General features: G+C 35.9%; 1 pseudogene; it reads right to left on the bottom strand.

The window, feature by feature from the left end:
- Positions 1 to 2,294: 2,294 nt before the first annotated feature.
- LOC150101020 (KRAB domain-containing protein 2 pseudogene) lies at positions 2,295 to 2,633 on the bottom strand (annotated as a pseudogene).
- Between the last annotated feature and the right edge of the window lie 7,514 nt (positions 2,634 to 10,147).

Genomic DNA, 10,147 nt, shown 5'->3' with positions numbered 1-10,147 from the left:
ATCTAACACAGTAGTTGTATTGATAATTTTTCTTAATGTATCAAAGTGAATGTTTTAAATGTCAGAAATATGGCTTTACATCCTACAGGGATGTAAAGCCAAACAGGACAGTTGAGATATCTTGCCTTTAATTACTAATGTGGTTTTAGTCACCAATTGGACAAACAACACACTTAAGGATAATATTCTTGTTAAAAAGCACTCTACCATCTCTGTGTATCAGGATTCACCTCATAACTCTTTAAACTATAAACATATCCTTATCTGAAACTTCAAGAAGATTCTTATTCCAATTTCACTACTCTAAAATAATTTAGTATTTTATTGAGTGTTACCATAATTGATATTCTCCTGTAGCTATTGCTTGTAGTAGTTTTCCTGTGTGTTGCAGATGTGACATTTTTACCAGAATGTAGTTTATTAACTGTTTTGAAAGGTCCAGCTAATCCTTCTAAACTTTCTGAATAAAGAAAGAGTGATGTTTTTACAGCTGAAGGCATCTAATCCTGTAAGTCTAGTGTATTATGTCTGTTAATGCATATATTTTTCTGGCCAGTGTTCCCGTTTCCTGATATTCAAAACCTGTGTTTCTAGAAGAGATTTAAATGTTTTCATTTCTATATGAGACTAGTTAACTCACCTTCAGTTGAAAACCCCATATAAAGGTTCTTTGCATCCTAAAGAGGAGTCAATGCAGATCTTTCCAGCCAAAGAAGGATGACATTTTTCTCTGTTGGATGTTCATTTGTTGCACGAATGAGAAAATGATGTTGCATTTACATGTGTATCAGACATTTTCTATTTCTTACTATTGTTATCAAATGATTTATCTAAAGTTTCTGTATTTGGTGTTGAGAGCCTCCTGAAAAGTTGGAGAATGAAGGATTCATGCTCAACTGGGTTTTTAGTAAAGAACCAGAAAGTTCACTCACCATGCAGCCACACACACAGATGTCCACTATCCAGTAAGTAATAAATGTGCACAGAATGCCAGAGTTACTCTGGTTGCTATACTGGTACTGCATTAAGTCTCAAGCTCTGTCCTTGGACCATGGAGAAGGAGGCTTTCTACAGTACCATTGATTCGTGCAAATGAACCCACTAGCTAATTTATCCTTGGTGCCATCTAAGACTTGAAGCAGAAGCCAAAGCAATGCATATGTTACCGCTAAAGTGCAGAAATCAGTTATTCTACATGTGCAGATTAACTAGGGTGATCCGTTAATGTGCCGAAAATTGTTTCATTTCTCAAATTGCTTAGGTAATCTGCAAATTACCTAGATAATCTGCACATTACCTATTAGGCACTCGTTAAAGTGAAAATAAGATCTTTGCTGGAACAACAGCACTTAAAAAACTATAATACAAAGAATCAAATGGTTTAAAATATTATTACAATTAAGGAAATGAATTTGCAAAACATATGATAAAATTATGTTTACTTATTAGTGCAATCTAAAGATTGGTGACACTTTGAATTACATAGCAATTAGTTTTTGCGACAAGCACACCTATTTGTGGTACATTTAGATTTACAGTCACATTTTCTGAAACCCTGCCCAGTACCAAGGGATTGTTTTATTGCTGTTTGACGTAAAGATATTTCTACAGCAGGGACATCTTCTTTCGTTAAAAATCTCTCTTTGCAAACACTGAATTTTGCATACAGTTGTTTTAAAATACCCGTTTTAGTACCAAGTTTATAAAAGCCATCCTCTGTTTTACTAAGAACCACAGCTAAAATCGAGCGGGCATCAGTTTTTGCTCTGTCTACTTCCGGTACTTTAATTCTCACAGTGACCTTCATCAACATTTGGGTGCTTTGCATTAGAAACTGCTAACATTTTCTTTATTTGCTTTTCTAAACCTTTCTTGGCTTCATCACACTGTATTTTCTGATCCATATTCTTTTTACAGATGTTGCACAATACATTCTTACCATACCCTTCCTCTTTAGGATCTATTTCACCACAAATTATGTGAACAAACATGTCACACAATTTACACTTGTGAGCACCTGATGCTGCTTTTGAGCAAACAATACAGACCATTTCTTGTATAGTCCTCTTTACAGACTCTGTACGAAACTGTGATGGCGATTCTGCTGAAGTTGAGGGTAACTCAGTGATGACTTCAACATGCAGAGGTGATTCCTTGGAGGTGCAGGGTGACTGAATATTCTTCATAACTGTATCCTCAATCAACGGTATAGAAGGCAGTTTAAGATTACTATCGATAAATTCTTGTATTTCTATAGGTGATTCTGTAGAAGCAGGGGATAACGGAACGTCCTCTTAAGTAAGATTTGACTGTGATCCCATAATCACAGTTTCTTGTGAATCTTCGAATTTTTCAAGGTCTTCTTCAGTATTTATTGAATGTAATACACTTTGTGGTATAATAGAAGAAGACAATCCCACTTTTGCGGGACAACCGAACATGGCTTCGTATGGACTTCTTTTAATTGCAAAATGATAGGCACAATTCTTCATGAATTGTACAAATCGTACGCCCTCACTCCACTGGTTAGTTTGGTTATCAGCCATCCAAGTAGTGAGCATGTTTTCAATGTCTTGGTTCGCTCGTTCTACACTTCCTTGACTTTGGCTGTGTCTAGGTTTGCCATTAACCATTTTGATTTCTGGCCACAACTGTGTTACACATTCTAAGATTTTATTACAAAATTCATGTCCATTATCAGAATGCAAAATACTTGGAGCGCCAAAAAGGAGAAAAATATCAAGCAAGTTATAGGCTACTTCATCCGCCCATTTTGATGTGAGCGGCTTCAATACAACAAATTTTGTTAAGTGGTCTTGGTATATGAGAAGAAACTTAAACTTTCCATCTAGTTGAGATTGATAATCGATGAGATCCACCTGACATCTGCTATTGAAATGCGATGAAATAATCGGCTTTACAACAATCCCTTTTTTCGCACTTTTTTATTTTTGTTGACAAGGTTCGCATAAATCCAAAAACATTTTTATTTGGGCTTGGGTTATGTTTTTATAAAGTGTATTTAATTGCTTGATCATTCTGTCTCTTCCACTGTGGCCAATTGACAAATGAGTAGAATACAATATGTCAAACAATTCTTCGGCATGGACAAACTTTTTCACACTTTCTCGCGCATCTGACAACGGCTCGATGAGTTTTTCACAGCCTTATACAGTAAACACATCATACCTTTGAATTATTCGATAATCTTGAGATGATTCTTTCTTCTTTGAAACTTTAATTTGCTTTACATCTTCAATTATGGAATCATACTTTTGTTTTGTCATTAAAACACTATTATATTTTGAATCTTCGCTAAAGAGGTTTGCGAAGAATCTTTTCTTCATTTTACTCACCAATTCGGTGCTTGCTTGCATAATAGGAGCTAAATTTATCTGCTTTAAAAAAATCACGACACAAATTCATGTGCTAACAGGTAGAAACGAATTTGAAAACAGAATTAGCTATGCTATGCACTAGCAGCCGACGCAAAACAACCGGCAACGACAAGACACTGGTGAAACCAAACTAAAAGTGGAGGGAGAGGGGGGAAGGAGTAGGGAAAAGAAATGAGAGAAACAAACTTTTGAACTTTAACGATACGGAAGCCGTTAACGTGCGCATTACCTAGGTAAAATGCAGAAAACTCTTGATTCCACACATTAATGGAGCAAATCAGTTAATCTGCATATTAGCTAGGTAATGTGCACATTATTGGCTTTCGAGCTTTAGCGGTAACACATATATATCACTAGGATCTCCTTTCTGGATGTCCATGGATCACACCACATGACAAACATGGCAGCTGGACAGTGGATCCCTGTGCTGGTAGTCTGTAGAACAGGAAAGTCAATTCTTGGGAGAAGTGATGTGGAAAGGAAAGTATAGAAAAAAGTGGAAGAATGAAAAAAATACAAGCACTATCATGGAGAAGATCATTCAGTAGATTTGATGTCAAACTCTGCATAGCTATTGACCATCATCTTCCATGTTTTTAGAGATTTAAGTGAAGGAATGGTGGATTTCATTTCAGCCAGCTGAACAGTTCCCATGAAAATAAACTGAAAAAGCATAAGGCAGACACAGAACATTTATCAGAGTGATTCTGAGAGAGATGGGTCATTAATTAACTGGAATTTAGTTACTAATATTGTATATCAGTTTATATAGGATTAGCAACTGGATCACTGCCCTGTTACTAGAGGTCTGAAGTGATCCAAAAAAGTTCTGTGATTGGTTTCTACAGCAGAATTTCAGATTTTATAAAAAATAAATAAAAATACAATATATAATGAATAAAAAATAGAAAAAATCCTTAGCCCACCCATGCCACTAATGTACTATAGGTTTACAACCTTAGTTGCATAAAAAATTATACAAGTGAGAGATAATGTCTTAAGTGGAAAAGAATAGCAATGTTTTTTGAAGGCTGTGGAGACCATGGATGAGTTTGTACCAATCTGAGAGATGTGAGTGAGACAAAAGAATAGAAATCTGATCTTGTCAGCAAATCTGAGTGTTGCAAAGAAGGTGAATTGAGACCTTTGTTATGAGAAACAAGACAGTATTGTGTTTTGGAGGGTGCTAAGGATATTTTCTATTTTAAACTCCAGTTACTCAGTTATGTTTACTCCATTGGAGAATTACAAGATCACTGTTTAAAAAGTAGTGTTTTTTCCATAAAAGAAATATTTTTATCATGAAAGAAAATGCCTGTTTGTGGTATTTCTGGAAAGAAAAATACTTTAAAATTGATTCGGTGGAAAATATTGTAGGAAAGTTTGGGAAAAAAAAAACAGCATACAAAAAAGAAATGGTTATGATCAAGAATACATATACTAAATATAAGAGGGGCTGTATGAAGATTAAATTTGATAAGTGGAGTGATTTACATTTACTAATGACCTGAAGTGTGGAAGTATCTTATCTCTTTTGCTGTTTGTCATGGTGATAAATAGTGGCCAAGATAATATTAACAACCAGAAAGGAAACACAGCTATGCTTGCAGATGATATGGTAATGTTGGCATGTTTAGAATAAGAACTGTGGAAGAAATTGAACTAGTGGAGCAGTATGATACAAAACTGTGTGTTACATATTAACAGTAAGAGCAGTGGGAACATGATTTTCAATCATGGAGAAAACATATCTTAGAAAATCCTAGACTTATTGGATAAGTCTTTGAAAAGGAATGAAACTTCAAATAATGCAGAAATAAATGTTTATTTTGATTATCTTCAGACTTCCATGGAGTCATAGCCTCATTGGTAGGTCTCTCTACCACACACACATACACACAGCTCATCATACCATGCCTTAAATATATTCACATTCCCTGTAGTCACCATACTAGCCATTCAAAAAAACCTGCTTATACTCCTTTCTTCACACCCTCCTTAAGTGCTTCCATAGTGCAATTAGAAGAACAATAGTACATTGGGCCCTTCATTTCGAAAAAGGCCTAAGTTCAATTTTCGTTGTGATGGGAGGAATCTTTATATGGAATTTTTCAATTGAAGGTGAGTTAGCCAATCTCATATGGAGGTAGTAGGGTTTTTTCCTCCTGGAAACTCCGGTTTTTCATACTGCATAAAGACAAAGGGGCCTTTAGGACACATGCAATTTACAGGCAAAAAATACTGGTGGTGGTGGTGGTGGCGAGCAGTAGATGGGGTTGCTGTAGATGATGGAAACAGAGAGTTGTAGAGTAGGTGACCTCCCTCGATGAGTTTTTTGGACTCCTTGGAGGTATCACGAAATAATAATACATTTTCCAGAGATGACCTCTTCCCCCCTCCCTGCCCATCTTCAGTCATTTTATAAAACAAAGCCTCTTCAACAGTAATTTGATAAAAATCCATTATCAAGATTCATGTCCCTATCATATCTGCTATCCTTCTCTTATCAACTAGACTCTGCAAATTGCATTTTCTCAACCTTTCTTCATGTTTTCCAGACGTTCTTCCAGAGACCAGAAACCATTTTATTCAATGACCTCTGAATTCTTTCCAATGTCCTCTAACCTGGGCCCCTATTCACTATCATCCACAGATCTCTTATTTACTCCATCTTCTCCAATATATCCTAACCTCTTCATTCCATTTATGTTTTCTGAATTTTAAAATCTTACACTTTGCAATGATGAACTGGTAACCCCACTGCTATGCTTATTCACTCAGCCTACTGATGTCCTCTTGTTAAACTGCATCTGCTTTCCCTTCATAGCTCTTCCAAACTTCGCATAGTCTGCAAAGAAACTAAATATCCTCATCAAACCTTTTCCAGTACCATTAGCATATAGGTTAAACTTCAATGACTCTAAAACAGACCTTTGAGGCATGCCACTAGTGATGTTCCTCTTCTGGGATATTATTCCCCCCCCCCCCCTCCATACATAGCTTGCTTATACCAGTCAGATAGTCAGTCTCCAATAGAATATCCTAATCTGTTATCCATTCCAGTTTAACTATGAACATATCATGTGATGATATATTAAAACTTTTGCAAAATCTAAGTACAGTATACCGCTGTGTGTATCTCCCTTGTCAAATTCATTTATTACCTTATCTGTGGGACAGGTTTATGGGATGCTTTCTCTGAGGATAGGTCAAAGATGTGTGGGGCTGCAAAGTTTAGTTAATAGGTAGAAAAGAGGGGGTATGATAGAAACTTATATTATAAAGGGCTTCTCTAGGAGATGCAAAAGAAATTTTTCAATACACAACAGAAAGAGAAATAGAGGTCATGTGACCTCTGCAAGTTGTGTAACAGTGTGGTTAGTAAGATGTGTGGACTAGATTATTTGCTTGGAGAGTGGTGAGTGAGTGGAATGGATTACCCGAGTTAGTTGTGTCTTGATAGTGAATGAGTTTAAGAAGAGGTATGAAGCATTGTGTGTATACCCTAAGACCCACACTAATGGTTGCCACCTGTCCCGAATTAGGCAGGACATCCTGAATTTTAAGAAAATTTTCAGCATCCCGAATTTCACCTAAGCGGGACAACTTATATGACAAGACACCAAATTATTCCAAAAACTTACAAAATATGCGAAAGAAATTCTTAGTGAGTGTAAATTGTAATTTTGTACAAATTGTAAATTGTAAATTTGTACCCATAATGTGTACTATGCAAAAATATCTGTGTTTTGGGGGTCTCATTGGTCATATTCTGCTCAGATGACATAAATTCCCATAGATTGTAATGCTCGTTGTGATTCAGTTAACTTATAATATTTACTTGTAATATGAAATAAACGCGTTTTATGGCCTACATAATGTGTTTGTGATTTATCACCATGATTATTGTATGTTATGTTGGCAGTAAAATCACCACTGATGTTATACATTATCATAGACTTCTAGAATCTAGATACATATGACTCTTATGACTTTGCGCAACATAAACGAATGAAAGCTATGAGTTGGTTGTTTTTTTACTTCAAGTTTGACTTGAATTTTCATTGTTTAAAGGAGAAGTTGTGGCATTTTTTTCAGAGGAAGATGTAAGTTGTTATTATGATTGAGAGGTTGTGTGTTATTGAGTTTTGTGAGGATACTACTGTTGTTTTTCAACAGTAGTATCCTATTTTTTTTCAGAATTGCTTTCCACACAACATTAGTCACTGATAGTGAACTGGAGTATTGCACAACATTAGTTTCACGATGTCTAGTTCCTCAAGTGACAGTGAAAAAGAGAAGAAAAGCAAAAAAATGAAGCATTTATGTGTATAGAATTGTTTGGGAAGGGAAATATCCTTGGTTGAAGCAATGTGGAACAAACTCTTTTAAAGCATTCTGTAATATTTGTTTCCGTGAATTCAGTATTGCACATGGCAGAGAAAATGACGTTAAAAAAAAATTAAAACAGTGATATCCACACAAAGAAAGAGAACAGTAGCAAATAGGGAATGAAATTAGAAATTTTGTTCGTATCATCCAAAACCGAAAGAAAATCAGTAACAGTCACAGGATTAGGTTTGATTTATCACACAGTGAAGCATAATTTATCATATTCAAGTATGGATTGCACCAATAAAATGTATCTTGTTATATTTAATGACTCTGAAATTGCTTTAAAGGTTCAATGTGGTAGGACAAAGGCTGAAATGCTTGTCTGCAATGTAATGGACCCTGAATCAGTCTCCGAATTATCAGAGATCTAAAAAAGTAGATTACTTTTCTGTAGCTACTGATGCAAGTAACAAAAGAAACAGAAAGCTGTGGCCTCTGTGTGTAAGATATTTCACAGCTGAAAAGGGCATTGAATGTAAGGGTCTTGATTTTTATGAGGATCCAGAAGAGACTTCAGATTCAGTTTTTTTAAATATCAAAAGTAAGCTTCATTCTCTTAACCTAGACAATCTCACAAGCTACAGCACAGACAATGGCAGTGTTAATTTTGGGATGAAACGTTCAGTGTATCAGTTATTATCTAAGACAAATAGCAAAATAATAAAAGCCAATTGTTCAGGCCCACATCATACATACCACGTGTAAGCAAGCATGTGATGCACTAAATATAGATATGGAAACAGTTCTCAAAGTTTACAACCACTTTTCTTGTTCTGCTAAAAGGAGAGAAAAGTTGCAGAGTTATTTTGAGTTTGTTGATTTAGAATTGCAAGAGGTTCTGAGTCATGTTTGCACTAGATGGCTTTCCTTGAAACTTGCAGCTGATAGACTTTTACTTAACTGGGATGCTATTGAGAGCTACTTTAAAAGCATTGAGGAATGTCCTGTTTTTCTGAGGAAAATATGTGAGGAAAAGGCCATCCAGCAAGCCAAACCTACTTTTTATTTTTTTCAAATGTTTCAACCAATTTTGAAGAATGTATGAAACTCCTAGAAAAAAAGATTTGAGTGCATCTTTGAAGTAGTCAGTGTTTCATGAAACAAACTTCTTAAAATACAAGAGGACAGGTTCTTTGAAAAAGCCACTGAAGAAGTATTAGAAGCCATGATCCCTCAAGAAAGCAATCAGTGCAAGTCAGACTTTTTTAAGTTCTATGAGAAAGCTTTAAGCCATTTGGAGAAATCATTTGACTTCACAGAAAACAATCTTTTTAGTCTGCTGAAGAACTTAAACCTCCAAAGTGAATTGTCTTTCAAGCATCTCAAAGAGACTGTGAAGGCACTTAATCTAGAATCCGACGATAGCCTGGAGGGAAATCTGCTTGAGTTGTGACAAAATAAATACCACTAAAGTGGACTATACAGCAGGCAAGACCTTAACACGTTCGCTGCCACGCTACTCAGTCATAGTTTGTTCCCGCACGCCAAGCACTTTTCGCGTCTTCAAGGTCACTACGAGTAATCTCGTAGCCGGCTTATCAGACAGAATTTTGTTTCATACGCCAACTACGAGTAATCTTGTATCACTCCCATCTTCAAGGTCACTACGAGTAATCTCGTAGCCGGCTTATCTGACAGAATTTTGTTTCATACGCCAACTACGAGTAATCTCGTATCACTCCCATCTTCAAGGTCACTACGAGTAATCTCGTAGCCGGCTTATCAGACAGAATTTTGTTTCATACGCCAACTACGAGTAATCTCGTATCACTTCCAGCTATATATTACATGCGCTGATGACGGTGTTTATTGCATCTAGTTCAGTTTTAGTTTCTAGTCTCTAAGAATCTTCAATTTCGCCATGACCAGTAAAAGAAAACTTACTGATATAGAAGTGGAAGCTTATGCTAATATGAGCGATGATGAATTTCATGAAATATTTGGTTTCGATTCCGAAGATGATCCTACAGACGACTCTAGCGGTGACTCCGATGATGAAGAAACTTTTGAAGATGAAAACCTAATATCGTTAGGGATTATAATTTGGGTATGTCAGGCACCGATCTTTCTGATCAAATGCTTTCATACTATTCCACCTTACGAAAGACAATTAGATGGCCAAAGAAATTGGCAATACGCATTTTTGAGGTATACATTCAAAATGCACATAAATTTTATAACATGATTACTGGAAATGCAATGTCTGCATTAAAATTTAGAGATAAATTTATCTCAATTTTTGTTGGGATGGATGAACTTACAGCATCAGAGAATATCAGGAGGAATGGGAATTTTCATTATTTGGAAATTTTACCACCAACAGAAAAAAAGAATCAACCGACAAAGCCATGCCG

Source organism: Typopeltis vanoorti, chromosome 12 (assembly GCF_054136105.1).
Source record: "Typopeltis vanoorti isolate ZY-2024b chromosome 12, IOZ_Tvanoo_1.0, whole genome shotgun sequence".
Lineage (NCBI taxonomy): Eukaryota > Metazoa > Arthropoda > Arachnida > Uropygi > Thelyphonidae > Typopeltis > Typopeltis vanoorti.
The sequence above is the reverse complement of the archived record's forward strand: the minus strand, read 5'-3'. Positions and strand labels throughout refer to the sequence as shown.